The sequence below is a fragment of the Podarcis pityusensis genome, assembly GCF_964106645.2.
Source record: "Podarcis pityusensis genome assembly, chromosome: 3".
Classification (NCBI taxonomy): Eukaryota; Metazoa; Chordata; class Lepidosauria; order Squamata; family Lacertidae; genus Podarcis; species Podarcis pityusensis.
In genome coordinates this window covers 94,605,873-94,619,971 of record NC_138026.1, presented here as the reverse complement: position 1 = coordinate 94,619,971, position 14,099 = coordinate 94,605,873, and positions in this window count along the sequence as shown.

Below are 14,099 nucleotides of genomic sequence, written 5' to 3'. Positions count from 1 at the left end.
AGCCAGATGAGCGGGGTAGAAACAACAAAAACAACAACAGCAACAACAACAACAACAACAACAACAACAACAACAACAACAACCTAACTTGTTGTTGTCAGTGGCGTAGCGTGGGGGGTGCAGGGGGGGCCGGCGGCACCGGGCGCAACATCTGGGGGGGGGGCGCGCTCGTACTCGCAGCTCTCTGCCCCTACCTGGCTCACTCACTCTCTCTCACTGCAGTGCTGGCTGTGCGAATCCGATCTGAGCCGCTGGGTCGCCGCCCACTGTGGAGGGGGTGGGTGCCAGGTGTGCGGTGCGGAGAGAGAGCGAGGGACTATCTGGGGGAGGGACAGTGCAGCGGCCGCCCAGCGCAGCGCTGAGCGCGGGAGAGAACCACACCAGACCAGACCAGGCAGCAGCAAGAAGAAGCTGGCAGCGGTGGCAGGTTAGGGGTTAGGGGGCGCAAATTACTTGCCTTGCCCCGGGTTAGGGGGCGCAAATTACTTGCCTTGCCCTGGGTTAGGGGGCACAAATTACTTGCCTTGCCCCGGGTGCTGACAACCCACGCTACGCCGCTGGTTGTTGTTGTTTTGATATTTCCTCAGGAAGTGGCTTACACCAGATCAGTACTGTCTATTCCGGCTGGCTGGCAGGGGGCATGTCCAGGGTCTTATGCACAGGTCTTTCTCACCACCAGAGAGCCTTTTAAAAATGGAAAGCAAGGGATCAAACCAGAGACATTCTGTATGCCAAGCATGCATCATCACATTATGCTATGCTCTCTCTGCTTGGCTCGTGTCTAAAACAACAGGATGGGGGCATTCAAAGTAGTTTTCCAGTCTCATCTATACGAAGTGCATTCTGAATGTGGGACTGTGATTGCCTCTTTATTTCATGGAAGGGATTCAATCGCAGACCGGAGATTTAGGTTAGCACAATGGAAGCAGATTAAAATGCTCCAGTGCAACAAATCCACTTTAAAAACAACCACCAATATCCTTTTTTTGTGGTTAGGAAAGCCAAAGGGAGATGCACAAAAAGGTGTGAGGATAAGGGGATGATTGGCAAGAAGATGTGTAACCTCTGCACAAGGAAATCAGGATGGATGCTCACTGCGGTATAACCTCACTGCCAACCAAGCAGAATGAATGCTCAGTAAAGGGCAGGCATGGTATAACCTCCATATAAGTCTTCTGTAAGCAAATCAGGACAAATGCTCAATAGACAAGTCCTCTCTGGGAGATCTTGGTGGCAGCCTTTGTACATTTTGTCTATAGTGAAGAAGAGAGGAAGGTGGTGCTTGGAGGAAAGGCTTGTAACAGGAATTGAGACAAAAATTTGCCCCAAGGCAAACAGCTGGCATGATTAAGACCCACCAGCTTCCCGATTTCAGCACAGCTAGACGGATTAAAAGAGAGGCATCCGGTGTCAAAGTCAAACCCACAGACTTCCAGGATGCAACAGGATGCCTTTAGGGGGAGTGCGGGAAGGCTTTTAACCTGCTTTCTCAGGAGCAGCATATTGGAGACAGCCAGAATAGTTTACCTTTCGAAGGCAGAGTGGTTCTCCTTACTTTCTTCTGATGCAGCTCGATCCGCCCTGGTGTTCCAGGGGACTCCAAAACGCTGAGACCTGCAAGCCATAGCAACACAGGGAAGCCACTTTATTCTGACTCAGACCATTGATCCATTTGCTCAGCATTGCATACCCTGTGACTGGCGGTGGCTGCCCAGAACTTTAGACGGGACTCTTCTATCTCTACCCACCAAACCTCTCCCACCACCACACCTAGACTCCTTATACCTGAAGCTCTTCTATCTGGCTTCACCCCAGCTTAACCTAGTTAAGTTTGATTGCTTAGATTTTGTTCAAATGGAACCTTCCCGTTCAGAAGCAGTTTATCACTGACATACCAGATGGCACCAGCCTTCCAGTTAGGCAGATGCTGTGGGACAGCAGTGGATGACTGCTGGCCAGTCCTGTCCTGGGTAGACAGAGCTGTGGGTGCCGTAGGGCATGTCCTACCCTCCATGAACTAGCCTGCTGCCCTCAGGCAAGGGAGGAAGCTGCGACCCCACTGCCTGTCAGTTTCACTTCTGTACACAGACTGGGGGTGGCAGATATGGGGTGGGGGACCCTGTCTTCATATGGCCTGATGGCATTTCCTGAAGGGCTATGCTGGGACTCTGGAATCTGATCTGAATTGAGGCAGGCGGCCTGCTCAAGCCAGGCCCTACACGCCCTGGATTTTTATTGTAGTTATTCAAGCAGCAATGCTCACATTGACAAACGTCCCTGCAGGGAAAACTCACCTCTTTTCTACTGGAGCCAAGGTCCAGAGCTCCCTTCTCTGCCTCTTTATGAGCAGAGGCAAATTTAGGTGCCCGCAATAGCCGCCCAGCTGAGAGGGCACTGCAGGGGATACCACAACATTGACAAGCAATGGAAAGCAAGAAGTGGGGGCTCCCTGAATTTTGGTGTTACACAGAGTGCTGATGAAATTTTTAATGCCCATAGTCTGCCACTGTTATGAGAAGAGTGTCAGGACCGCTGAGATGTCTATATTCAGGACTCATCCTGTTTGTGTGATTGCGTTTCCCTCCCCCCCCCCATTGTAAGATTTAAAAAAGTGTTTTTAATGTATTTTAAACTGTTGTAGCCCAGTGTTGGACCTTTGCTGTGAAGCGTGGGTAATAATAATGATGATGATGATGATGATGATAATAATAATAATAATAAATTAATTTGTGGGAAACAGAAAACTGGAAGGATATTAAGGAGCTGGATTTCCAAAACAGAAAATTCCTTCCTGCCTCTTCAATGCTGCTCTGTTCCATTCACCCTCCAGCTAATTAGCATGCAACTTTCCACTGCTATAGATCCACAAAGGAGAACTCTGTGAGTTTGGTAGGGAGTGAGAAAAAAATGTCATTTATTGGCCATTGCCTGTACTTTTCAAGCAACTGCCTTCCATCCCCAACCATATAGTGTTGCCGGATCCAGCCAAGGGCCCATCTAGCACGGCATCCTGTCCTCACAGTGGAGAATCAGATCCCATGGGAAGCATCAAAGTCCACCTGTGATTCCCAGCATACTGCCTCCGACAGTGGAGGTATGGCATAGCCATTGTGCCAACACAATGTCCAAAAAGCCAACAAAATGCTTCTCAAAATCTGGACACTTAGGAAGCACAGGCAGGTTGAACCCAGTGAGGAGGCCCAAGGGATGTTCTAAATGCCAGACAGAAGCTTCTGGAAAGTCCCGGCTGCTGGCACCGTACGGCAGCCTCCCCTCCTTTGGTGATAGAGAGGCTGCCTTGTAGTGCCCAAGTGCTTGAAGGAACCGTATTACAAGATTTCATGGTATGGTGCTGCTGCCATTCCATAAACAGGCAGATATAAGCTTCCAGTAATAAATAGTGACAGTACTATAAATACTTCTGGGTGTGCTTTCCATTTCTTTCCTTATAGGAAAGGAGTTTAGCTTTGAAAATATTTTCGTAATGTGATCAGTGGACAGTAGTGGGAAAGAATTTCTTTCTAACTTGACTTGCAATCAAAATAAGGAAGGGAGATCTGAGGGGACAGAGAATATTTTTGTTAACTAAGATGTGGCAGTTTCCAACATCTGGATGTCAACACTAGGTTTTGGGAGTTTTTAAATTGAGCACTTTGAATATCTGTCACTGCAGTTAATCCCCTCCCCCTGAACAGATTGTGTGGCTACACTTTTCTTTGGCAACAGTTTTCTATCCTCTTGCTTTATTACATTACCTGACCCATGGACTCTCTCTCTCTCTTTCTCTCATACAATAACTGTGGGGGAGAAGCCCCTCCTGGAAAGAATTTTTCTGACTCTCATCGTCATCGTGGATCATCTTGAATAGAGGCAACCCTTGTGGGAGATGCTTTGTTTTTGTATGTGAATAAGAATCCAGTTTCTGTACACAGAAAAGAGGCATGATTAAAGAAAATCTACTGGGTGGAATGTCTGGGATATATATATATATCTCACATAGAAAATTAAAAGGTCAACAAAAGGCAAGCATTGACACATCCCTCTTCAAAACTAACAAGGATGAATCACTTTCCTCAGATCAAAAGCTGCTTTCTCTTGAGAGCAAATAATGATACATTCTGTATATAAAAGCCCGGACTGAAAGCTCACTCCACACGGGGAGCAGGGAGTGATGGTGAATGGAAGGCAAATAGCTCAGACCCAGCTACAGCTTTCTCTCTTGCTTTGGCTTCACCGCTGATGCCCCTCTCTTCTTCATTCCCATATTCAGTCCATTGTAACACTTATCCCCTTTGCAGCATTTTTTCCCCTGTTCCATTGCTAATAACTCTGGTCCATGCCCCTGGTCATGTTTCATCTAGACTACTGCAGTAGTCTCTGGTCCATCTGTCGCTTAGTCCATCCCCATCTCTCCAGTAATCTACAGCTCAAACTGCTCTCTTCTCTTAGGGCTTTGATCACATGATACTCCTCCCTAAATTCCTACGAAAACTCCTTGTGTTTTCCCTCAAAGCCCTTTCTGGCCTCTGCCACCCATCTACATCCTAATGCAGTGTTGGATTTATGTATAAGCTAAACAAGCTATAGCTTAGGGGCCCATTCTCTTGGGGGCCCCCAAAAAATGCAAAGGAAAAAGAACACTGGATGTACATTTCCAAAATGTAAGATAAAAAACAAATAAAATAAAACCTACATACAGTTAGAACTTAATAATTATTTCACTATTAATATACTTCTTCTTAATTGTATTTCAGTTCAACAATTACTTTGATAAAATACATATTTTGTTATGTGCAAATGGCTTTAGATACCTATTAGGTCCATAAATTACCATATAGCATATATTCAACACAAAAAACAGTGACAATTTGTTGTTGACAAAGGACAGCTGGACATATGAAGGGCCCCATTACCTTCAGTAGCTTAGGGCCTCATCAAACCTAAATCCGGCCCTGCATATAGGCCTGGGCAGTTTTCTCTTCCAGCTCCACCACCCTCTCCCATCTAAAGATCTACTCCCTCAAAATATATAATCCTTTCTCCTTTGCTGTCTCATATGCTGGGAATTGCCTCCTTTTGCCTGGTGCAAGGTCCCATCTCTCTTATTTCCTTCACATCCTACTCATAAGTCCACGCTTACTGATTGACACCACCCCTAGATCTCATGCCAAAGTTTCCATACCCCAGCCCCACCCCTAACCCTCCAGATGTCTTGGAGAACAACTCACATCAGCCTCACATAGCATGGCCAGTGGTCAGGGATGATTATGGGAGGTCAACACATATAAAACAATATTTCCCAGTAAAGCCATCTCGACAACCCTTAAAGAAACCCAGCAAAAACAACAACAACAACAACCAGAACCTCAGCAGCAAGAACATTTCATCCAATAGGCCATCAACTGGGTTGTTTTCATCCTTCAGATGCCACGGAGATGATATAATTTTTAACATGGTGCCCAAAATATGTTAATGGTGGTACCAGGCAGACTTTACTGGGGAGAGCATTTCATAGATTGGGAGCCATAACCAAAAAGTCCTTCTCCCTTGCTGCTACTGCCCAAAATGTCCTTAAGGGGTCATCCAAAGAAGAATCTCAGTTAAAGACTGTAAGGTCAGGTAGGTTCATACAGAAAGAGGCACCCCAAAAGATATGTCAATCCTGGAATTGCTTTGTTTGCCATGAGATCATTTTGGGATGAAGGCTGGGTTAGAACTGCTCTTAATAAAATAGAATAAAATATTGTGGGAGGAAGGGGAGGCAAAATAAAGAAAGGCAAATACTACAGCCCTAGACTAATAGAATTAATTGGTCTTTATCCAGCAGTAGTTCTGTGCAACTCATCGCACATCACAGCCGGTGGCCATAAATGGAGAAGCACATTCCTGAATATGCACATTGGAAGACACGTCCAGGCACATTCAATAGGGGACTATTCTGCCATGGGTGAGGTATTACTCAGAGGCACCTGTGCATCCTCATCACTGGTACATGCCAAAGATTGCCTCTCTGTGTGGCAGTCCTTGCTGGGTTAGAACCATTTTCTATTATCCTGTTCCTGTCAGATTCCTATACCCCCAAATAAGTGTGCCCCTCAAACACTTTTCCTTCCTCACTGCGCCCCTCACTTCCACCAAGTTTGACACACGTCATATTTACATCTTTTTTATGCCATTCAGCAATTTGGCAGCTCTGGGGGTTTTTGGGTTTTTTTTCTTCTTCATTAGAATCTCCCCAAGTGGAAAAGAAACGGCCACGCATCATGAAAGACCTAGCAGAAAGTGTGCAAACTCAAAGATGGCAAGATTCAAAATTAAAACAAAACAAAACACATTGACTGCTATTTGTTTTGGGCTTCGAACAGAAAATAAGCCAGATTCCACAGCTCTTACGCACCATGCATACAGTCTTGGCGGCCGGTGCATACAGTGTACTTTGGACCAGGTTAAGAAAACTATTCTTGTGTGCAAGGGCTGTTCGGCAGAAATAACGCTTGCAAGGGATGGAGGGTTGGGACAACTGCTGCGTGTTACTCTGAAGATTATTCTGTTGCCCATCCCATTCTCTTTCTTCTCGCCACCCAACCCCTAGCCTAGAATAACAGAAATCCATATCAAGGTTTCCATAGAGATCAAGAGGTTGCTACAAAAAAATTCACATGGAAGGCTCCTAGAGGAAATTTGTGCTACCGAGAGGAAGATGTATGAAAGCTGTGAATGCAGAGAGTTTGGGATGTAAACCACTAGAGCAGTCAAGTACAACATTACCTGTTTTGTGAGAGTGGTCATGCAGGGGATGTTGGTCCAGCCAGTCGAACTTCCTGTTACACCTGGCTGGAGCATCCTTCCTTGCAGGTGACTAGTAGGTGGGCATGACCTTTCCAGACCTGGTAAAAGGCCAAGTCACGCAACCACCTCCCTCTCTTCAATCTTCTTTTTTGACCTGCAAACTTCCTGATTCACCTGGACTGTACTAGGTTTCTCCCATATGGGGTAAACTTGTTCGTACATGTTTGTAACTTCAAGCCTAAAGCCTGCCTTCAGGGAACACTGTGCTCTGCCTGATAGTGAGTAAAACTACTTTTTGTTTCTTATGAATAAGACTGTTGTGTTTTTATTCTTTTAGGAGGGATCAAAGGGGTCTTACCAGGAATAATAGAACATATCTCAATCTGGGCAAGCCAGATTGCATTGTTTATTGTCTTAAGAGGCTCACACGAGTCTGCAACCAGTTTTCTGCTGCGTAAAGGGGAAATGCACTCTGCTAAGTGAAGAAACTTGCTAGTGCAAATTAGGAAGGATATTAATAATCAGTATAGCCTCTCCTGCCACCCTCAACATTTGCACAGAGAGAAAAGCCAATATTTAGCAAAATAAATTGCAGCCATTGAACAAAACACTCATTAAGGCTGCAGTCCTAAACCCACTTACCTGGAAGAAGGTATGGGTGGAACTGGCCATTTCTCTCTCTCAGTTTCTCATTCTTCCCCTGTTCTTAAATTCAGTTCATCCTGTTTGCGCTTTCATTTGTGCTTTCTAAAAAGTCATCACAAAAACTACCCTGCATTCTTGTGTGCATTTCTCCTGATATATGTATTTTGTATCCAAATTCACCCTTTTTGAAAGCAACCTTCCCTAGTGCGGTGCATTTTTGTATGTTATGTTCACCAACATATACAGTTTTAGGCACTCTTTCACCTCAACATATGAATTTATGGATGCATTTTTTGGTTGACTGCTCTGCAAAACTGGGAGAAGACTCAGTTTTTGAAGACGCACTCTCTTTTGGTCCCCATATTGGCTTGGGAAGTGTAGATTAGGTAGGTAGGTTTGCAATACAATGTGAACTGAATGGATTTCTGCCCCAGTCCTACCTGGGGGTAAGCGCACTGACCTTTGTGGGACTTACTTCTGAGTAGGCATGTATAGGATGGTGCTGTAAAATGACATTTCCTTTCTGCATTATTATTATTATTATTATTATTATTATTATTATTAGTATTATTTCTTAAAGCCCAGCCACTATGGGCAGCTTCTAACAGAATTACAGAGGGGAAAATCGGGGTGGGGATGGGGAGAGAGAGAACCAATCAAGCATTAAAAGCTTCCCAAAGCAGGGTTGCCTTCAGAGGTCTACAAAAAGTTAATAATAATAATTTGTTACACATCAGACCCTCCAAGTGTCCCTATTTTCCAGGGAAGTCCCTGATTTAGAGAAGCCATCGCGGTTTCTGATTTGATCTCAGAATGTCCCGCTTTTCCTTAGGATGTCCCTATTTTCATTGGAGAAATGTTGGAGGGTATGGAGTTATGTGACCCCCAAACTGTCTGAAGGCAATCCTGTATAGAGAAGTTTTTTAAAAAAATGTTTAATGTTTTATTATGTTTTTATATGTGTTTTAAGCCGCCCAGAGTGGATGGGGCAACCCAATAAGATGTGTGGGGTATAAATATGGAATTCATTATGGAATGGGATGTCCCTGTTTTCATCAGAGAAATGTTGGAGGGTATGTATCATTGTACTTGATAATGTAACATAGCCTTCATCTGTGCTGAAGAATACTGCTGTTGATAGGTAGCTCAGTGCAGCAGAAACTCCACCTCTGGCCAAGCAGATAAGAAGCCACCATCAATGGTCCTTTCACCACCAGCAGCCAACAGAGAGTACAGAGACAGGTGGGTTGTTGTTTTTTTGTACTTATTGGTTAGGGATTCTTTCCCCCACCCCTTTCTTTTACAAGTGCTCATAAAGCGAGAGGACTAGGTGCTCAAATATCTGTTGAGAGACTGAAATTCTCTGTGTTCCTGTGGAAAAAGTACTGGATTTGGGTCTGGCAACAGACAGTCTCATTTCTAATTCATCACGGACTCCTTTGGTAGAGGATTTCTATAAAATTCATGCTTATTCCAGAAAAGGGGGATATAAATGTCATCTGAGTTTCTTGTGAGGTTGGAAGCAATAGGTTTCTATGGTTGCCCTTGAAAGCAAAGATCAATGTTTGCCTCATGTCGACAGAGAGCATCTTTCTGGCTGGGCCACCTTGAAGGCAGGCCCTTTTTCGTTGGCTGTATTTACTTGGGCTATGGGAAGACACCTCATTAATAAAGCTTATTGTATAAATAATTTGTGGCCTGCTTTGCTAGAGATACAGAACAGTAAACTTGTCAAGTTGCTGTTTGAGCATGCAGGCAATACTTGCAAAAGCAACACAGTCATCTTTAATTTCTTAGAAGGAATAAGGGTCCAATTTTCAGACATTGCAGAACTTCAGAATTGCTTGTGTGATCCAGGAGTACTATTTACTTAATTACTTGGCATTGATGCTAGAGAACAATCTTTCTCTCCTTGCTCAATTCCATGATTCCTCTAATTTAAAAAAATGATCAAACAAAGTTGCCTTTTATTTATTTTTTTAAAAACATTACTTGTCCAGTTTTTAAGGGTGCAATCCCATACCCAGTTTCCTGGGTGTACGACCAAACTTATAACAGCTAAAAGAATGAAGGCTGAATGAGCTACTCAAATCACATTTAAATAATAGTAATAGTAATAGTAATAGTAATAGTAATAGTAATAGTGATAATTTCATTTATAAATCGCTTCCCTTGGGGCATCCTGAGGTGATTTCAAAATAAAAGCATGTATAGTTACATGACTATTTGTTTGTTAAAACATTATATCCTGCCTTTTACTATTTAGGTCACGAAATGGCTTACAATAATAAAATGTACAAAATTTGAGTTTATAAAACAGAAATAAATCCGTTGCATGTATAAAAACAATTAAAAACAATTCCATATTTTAAAAATGAAAACAATGACACAACAATTAATACATAAATCCATTAATACATATGGATTGTTTTAATAACAATCCATAAAATCACATACATAAAAAGTAATCTACTACATTATTACCCTACCTTTCCTCTGACAATTACAAGTCAGTGTTCATGGTTCTTCTTTCCTCTGCCCCCATTTTATCCTCTCAACAACCATGTAAGGTAGGCTAGGCTGAGAGATAGTGCCTGGCCTGCAGTTACCTGGTGACCTTCATGACAGAGAGGGGATTTGAAACTGGCTCATCCTGGTTTTAGTCCAACACTGTTAACACTATGCCAGGTTTCTTGCTGATGGTAGGATCTTTTTTCTTTTTTAATGAAGAAGTTTCTTTGAGTAGGTTTTTTTAGTTAATGAAATGTATTTACTGATTGTGCCACTATTCATTTTGTTGCAAAACCAAAAATAGGTTCAGATGATGAATACCAAGGAAATGATGCAAGGTGCATCCTGGGTAAATACACAATTCTAACGCGGCATCCTGCATCCACACAGAAAGTGAACTCCTTACTAACCAAGACTCACAGGCAGGGCCAGCCAGCTCATGAGATGGACTGAGGCAGTTGCCCATTCCCTCCAACATTTCTCCAATGAAAATAGGGACATCTTATTCAGCAGCAGCAACAACAATTTTATTATTTATACACCACCCATAAAAGAGTAAAAAACTTCCCTATACAGGGCTGCCTTCAGATGTCTTCTAAAGGTTGTCTAGTTACTTATCTCCTTGGCTCAGGGGTTGTGTAATCCCACATCCTCCAACATTTCTCTGATGAAAATAGGGACGTCCTAAGGAAAAGTGGGACATTCCAGGATCAAATCAGAAACCAGGACAGCTCCTGTCAATCTGGGACTGTCCCTGGAAAATAGGGACATTTGGAGGGTCTGGTTGCCTTGGGCAGTGGAATCGCATGGGGCGATGTCCTGCCCGCCCCTGCTACGGCCGGAGAAGCAAGGAGAAATACTGCTGGTGGCGTCTGGTGAGATCTCACAAGAATTCCATGAAATCTCAGGAGATCTCACCAGAAACCACTGCGCGACCCCAGTAAGCGAGGATTTGGTGGAGGGCTGCGGCAGCGGGGGGCTGTGGGGGAGCTGCACCTTCCCTTTTTGCCTCTGAGCTGAAGGGAATCTGGAGAACTGTAAACCAGTTTCCTTGCCAGCTGGCTTCATCAGAACTAGGCGAACTGTGGCTACAGTCTGGGCTTGGCACCACAGGAAGTGCCGTGAAGAGTGTCCAGTTCAACCACCTGTGGCCATAACAGATCTTTTCAGAGTCAAAAATGTTACTTGCCCAGAGACTGATTACTTGGCTAACATTTCCCCACTTTGGTTAAACAGCCCCAGAAAGGCAGCTAAGAATGTTTTTCTTTCACTGTTCTCTGTGTAAGGGTGTTGGTTGTTAAACCACACTGCAAAATGTAGCTCTGGGAATGGAATAAGGGTGTCCTAACAAACCTCAACAAACTACAGCTCCCATAATTATCTGGGGGAAGCCATGACTGTATAAAGTGGTATCGTAGTGCTTTATAAGTATGCCGTGAATGTGGCCTAGAGGAGGGGTGGAGAATTTGTGGCTCTCCACATGGTGTTGGACATCAATTCCTATCCACCTCAGCAGTCTAACCAATGATCAAGGATGATGGGAATTTTAGTTTTGCAACACCTGGAGGGCTACGGGTTCTCCATCCCTGATAAAGATAACAATAGCCAAATTTAGCCGGATTTAAGGATTTGCAAGATATTGTACGTGCAATGTTTTCAATAATATAGATATTACAGTATTGTAAAGGACCACTGACCATTAGGTCCAGTCATGGCTGACTCTGGGGTTGCGGCGCTCATCTCGCTTTATTGGCTGAGGGAGCTGGCGTACAGCTTCTGGGTCATGTGGCCAGCATGACTAAGCCGCTTCTGGCGAACCAGAGCAGCACACGGAAACGTCGTTTAACTTCCCGCCGGAGCGGTAACTATTTATCTACTTGCACTTTGACGTGCTTTTGAACTGTTAGGTTGGCAGGAGCAGGGACCGAGCGACGGGAGCTCACCCTGTCGCGGGGATTCGAACCGCCAACCTTCTGATTGGCAAGTCCTAGGCTCTGTGGTTTAACCCACAGCGCCACCCATGTCCCACCACTGTATTGACTTTCCCCTTTAACCAAAGGCACCTGCCGAACCTATCTATAAACTATTGTTCACCACAGTAGCTGAATGGAACCAGCTTACTGAGAGACATTGGCTGTTTTGGTCTCTAGCTGTAGATGCTGTTGAGCATCTCATCATCCTGACCATTGGCCATGCTGGTTGGGGCTGATGGGAATATGTGTCCAACAGCAAACCCAAGGTTGGGGTAGGCTGGCTTGGACTACAAGTCCCATCCGCTCCAGCTAGCATTCTAATGGTCAAGGGTGATGGGAGTTGTAGTCCAAACATCTAGGAGACATCTGGCTGTGGAAAGCTGGTCTCGACTCATTTCAATCTGGCCTAGTGGCTAAAGTATGCATCTTGAAGTCTCTGCTTTGAGTCTTATTTGTGCCATGAACTCATGCCCGTCATTCTATCTTAGTCCGCCCCCACCCCCCACTAATATGTACTTTATAGGGTTGTTGTAAGGAGGGCAACTACATAATGTATGTGAAGCACTTTGAACACTTGAAAGCACTATACAACAGTTTATGATGTGGGTGAGAGGCAGGGCTTGAGGGGAAACCCTGTTGATTCTCTTTAGCTTCCAAAGGATTTCCTTCCAAACTTAAACGGAGCATTCAATTAATAGTTAATTTCCCTCCCGTAATTTCAAATTGTTCCAGGCTCAAGTTTTCTAATAGCGTTAAAACATATTTTAATTTCCTGGAATTTCTTCAAAAAACACCCCCAAACTGTTTTGTTTGGAGGCTTAGAATTAAAAGTTCCTTCCTCGAAAACTGGGCTCCAAAACAGTTTATAAATCGCTAGGAGAGTATCTTTCTCTGTATCTGGCTAGGAAGCAATTAAATATTATTCTTTTATCTTTCTGGATGAGGCATCACTGAAGCTTCCCTCCTCTCTTCTAACTTGATATCCTTTAGATAATAAAGCAAAAGGACTGAGGGATGGGGGAAATTTTAAATGTTCTGTTCCAAGGAAGCTCTCCAAAGATAGGTTTCCTCATATAAGAATGTGGTACAAATGTGCTCCTTGCCTCATCACCCTGCTAGCTGTTGCTTCTTTTGGGGGGGGGGGGTATTTGGCATGCAATGAAATGAAAGACGCATCTTGATGGTTCTTGAGCACCAGGACTTGAGCAAAACCAGACGGCCGTGTGGTGAGCGCTTCAAGGAGTTCTCCTGTAAGTGCGATGACCAAATTGGCTTATAAATAAATAAATAATTGTTGCCATTCATGGATCGAATTTGTAGCCATCTCGAAAAACAAAGACAAAAACCCTTGGATACTTATAAAGTTATGAGAGAAGGCAAAGGCTTCCTACAAGTCATTTGCCGGATGCTTCCTTGCTTTGGCAACCTCCTCCATGACACAGTTCACTAAGTAATAATATTCTTATAGTTCTGCCATAAAATAAAATAAAAGATTTCCTGATAAAACTTCTCTCTGTTGCTAGTCCAAAAGAAGAAGATGAAATCCTGAGGGGCATTCGTTCTGTCATGAGTCCCACTAAAAGACATCATGAAGGGCCTGGTTGGACCAGGGAGGGGGTTGGAAGAGTTGGATGAGTTGAGGAACATGTGGAAGGGCAGCCTGTGTCAGAGCCTCAAGAGAGAGAGAGGGGAGTCACCTCAGGAGGGAGCTATGGACATAGACTCATATCACAGTGAAGTAGCCTCCCAGCAACTCTGCTTTGTCTCTGTATATGTCGCCCAGGCGTGCTGCACCCACTTCTCCCCAACTCATATGCCTGGGCCACCCCCTCCAGTGCCTACAGTACCCACCCTTACCCTATCCTCTCGGAAAAAAATTGGGCACTCAGCTTAATTCTAGCCAATCCAATTAAAGTCTTGAAGAACTCAGATATCCAAGGAAGCCAATGCGGCAAATGATATCCCAAACAATGTAGGATTGCTGGGACTTTTTCCTTTGCTGATCATCTTTTGTGGTCATCAGGAATATAAAGATTTAATCAAATGCATTTGATGGCATTTGTTGCTGGGGCAGGGGGGATCCATTCATCATGCTACTGAGATTACTTGATGAATTCTCAGTTGGCATGAAAAAATGGATTCTGCTGTCTGCAATGAAGTCTTGCTTTTGGTGCCACTAAT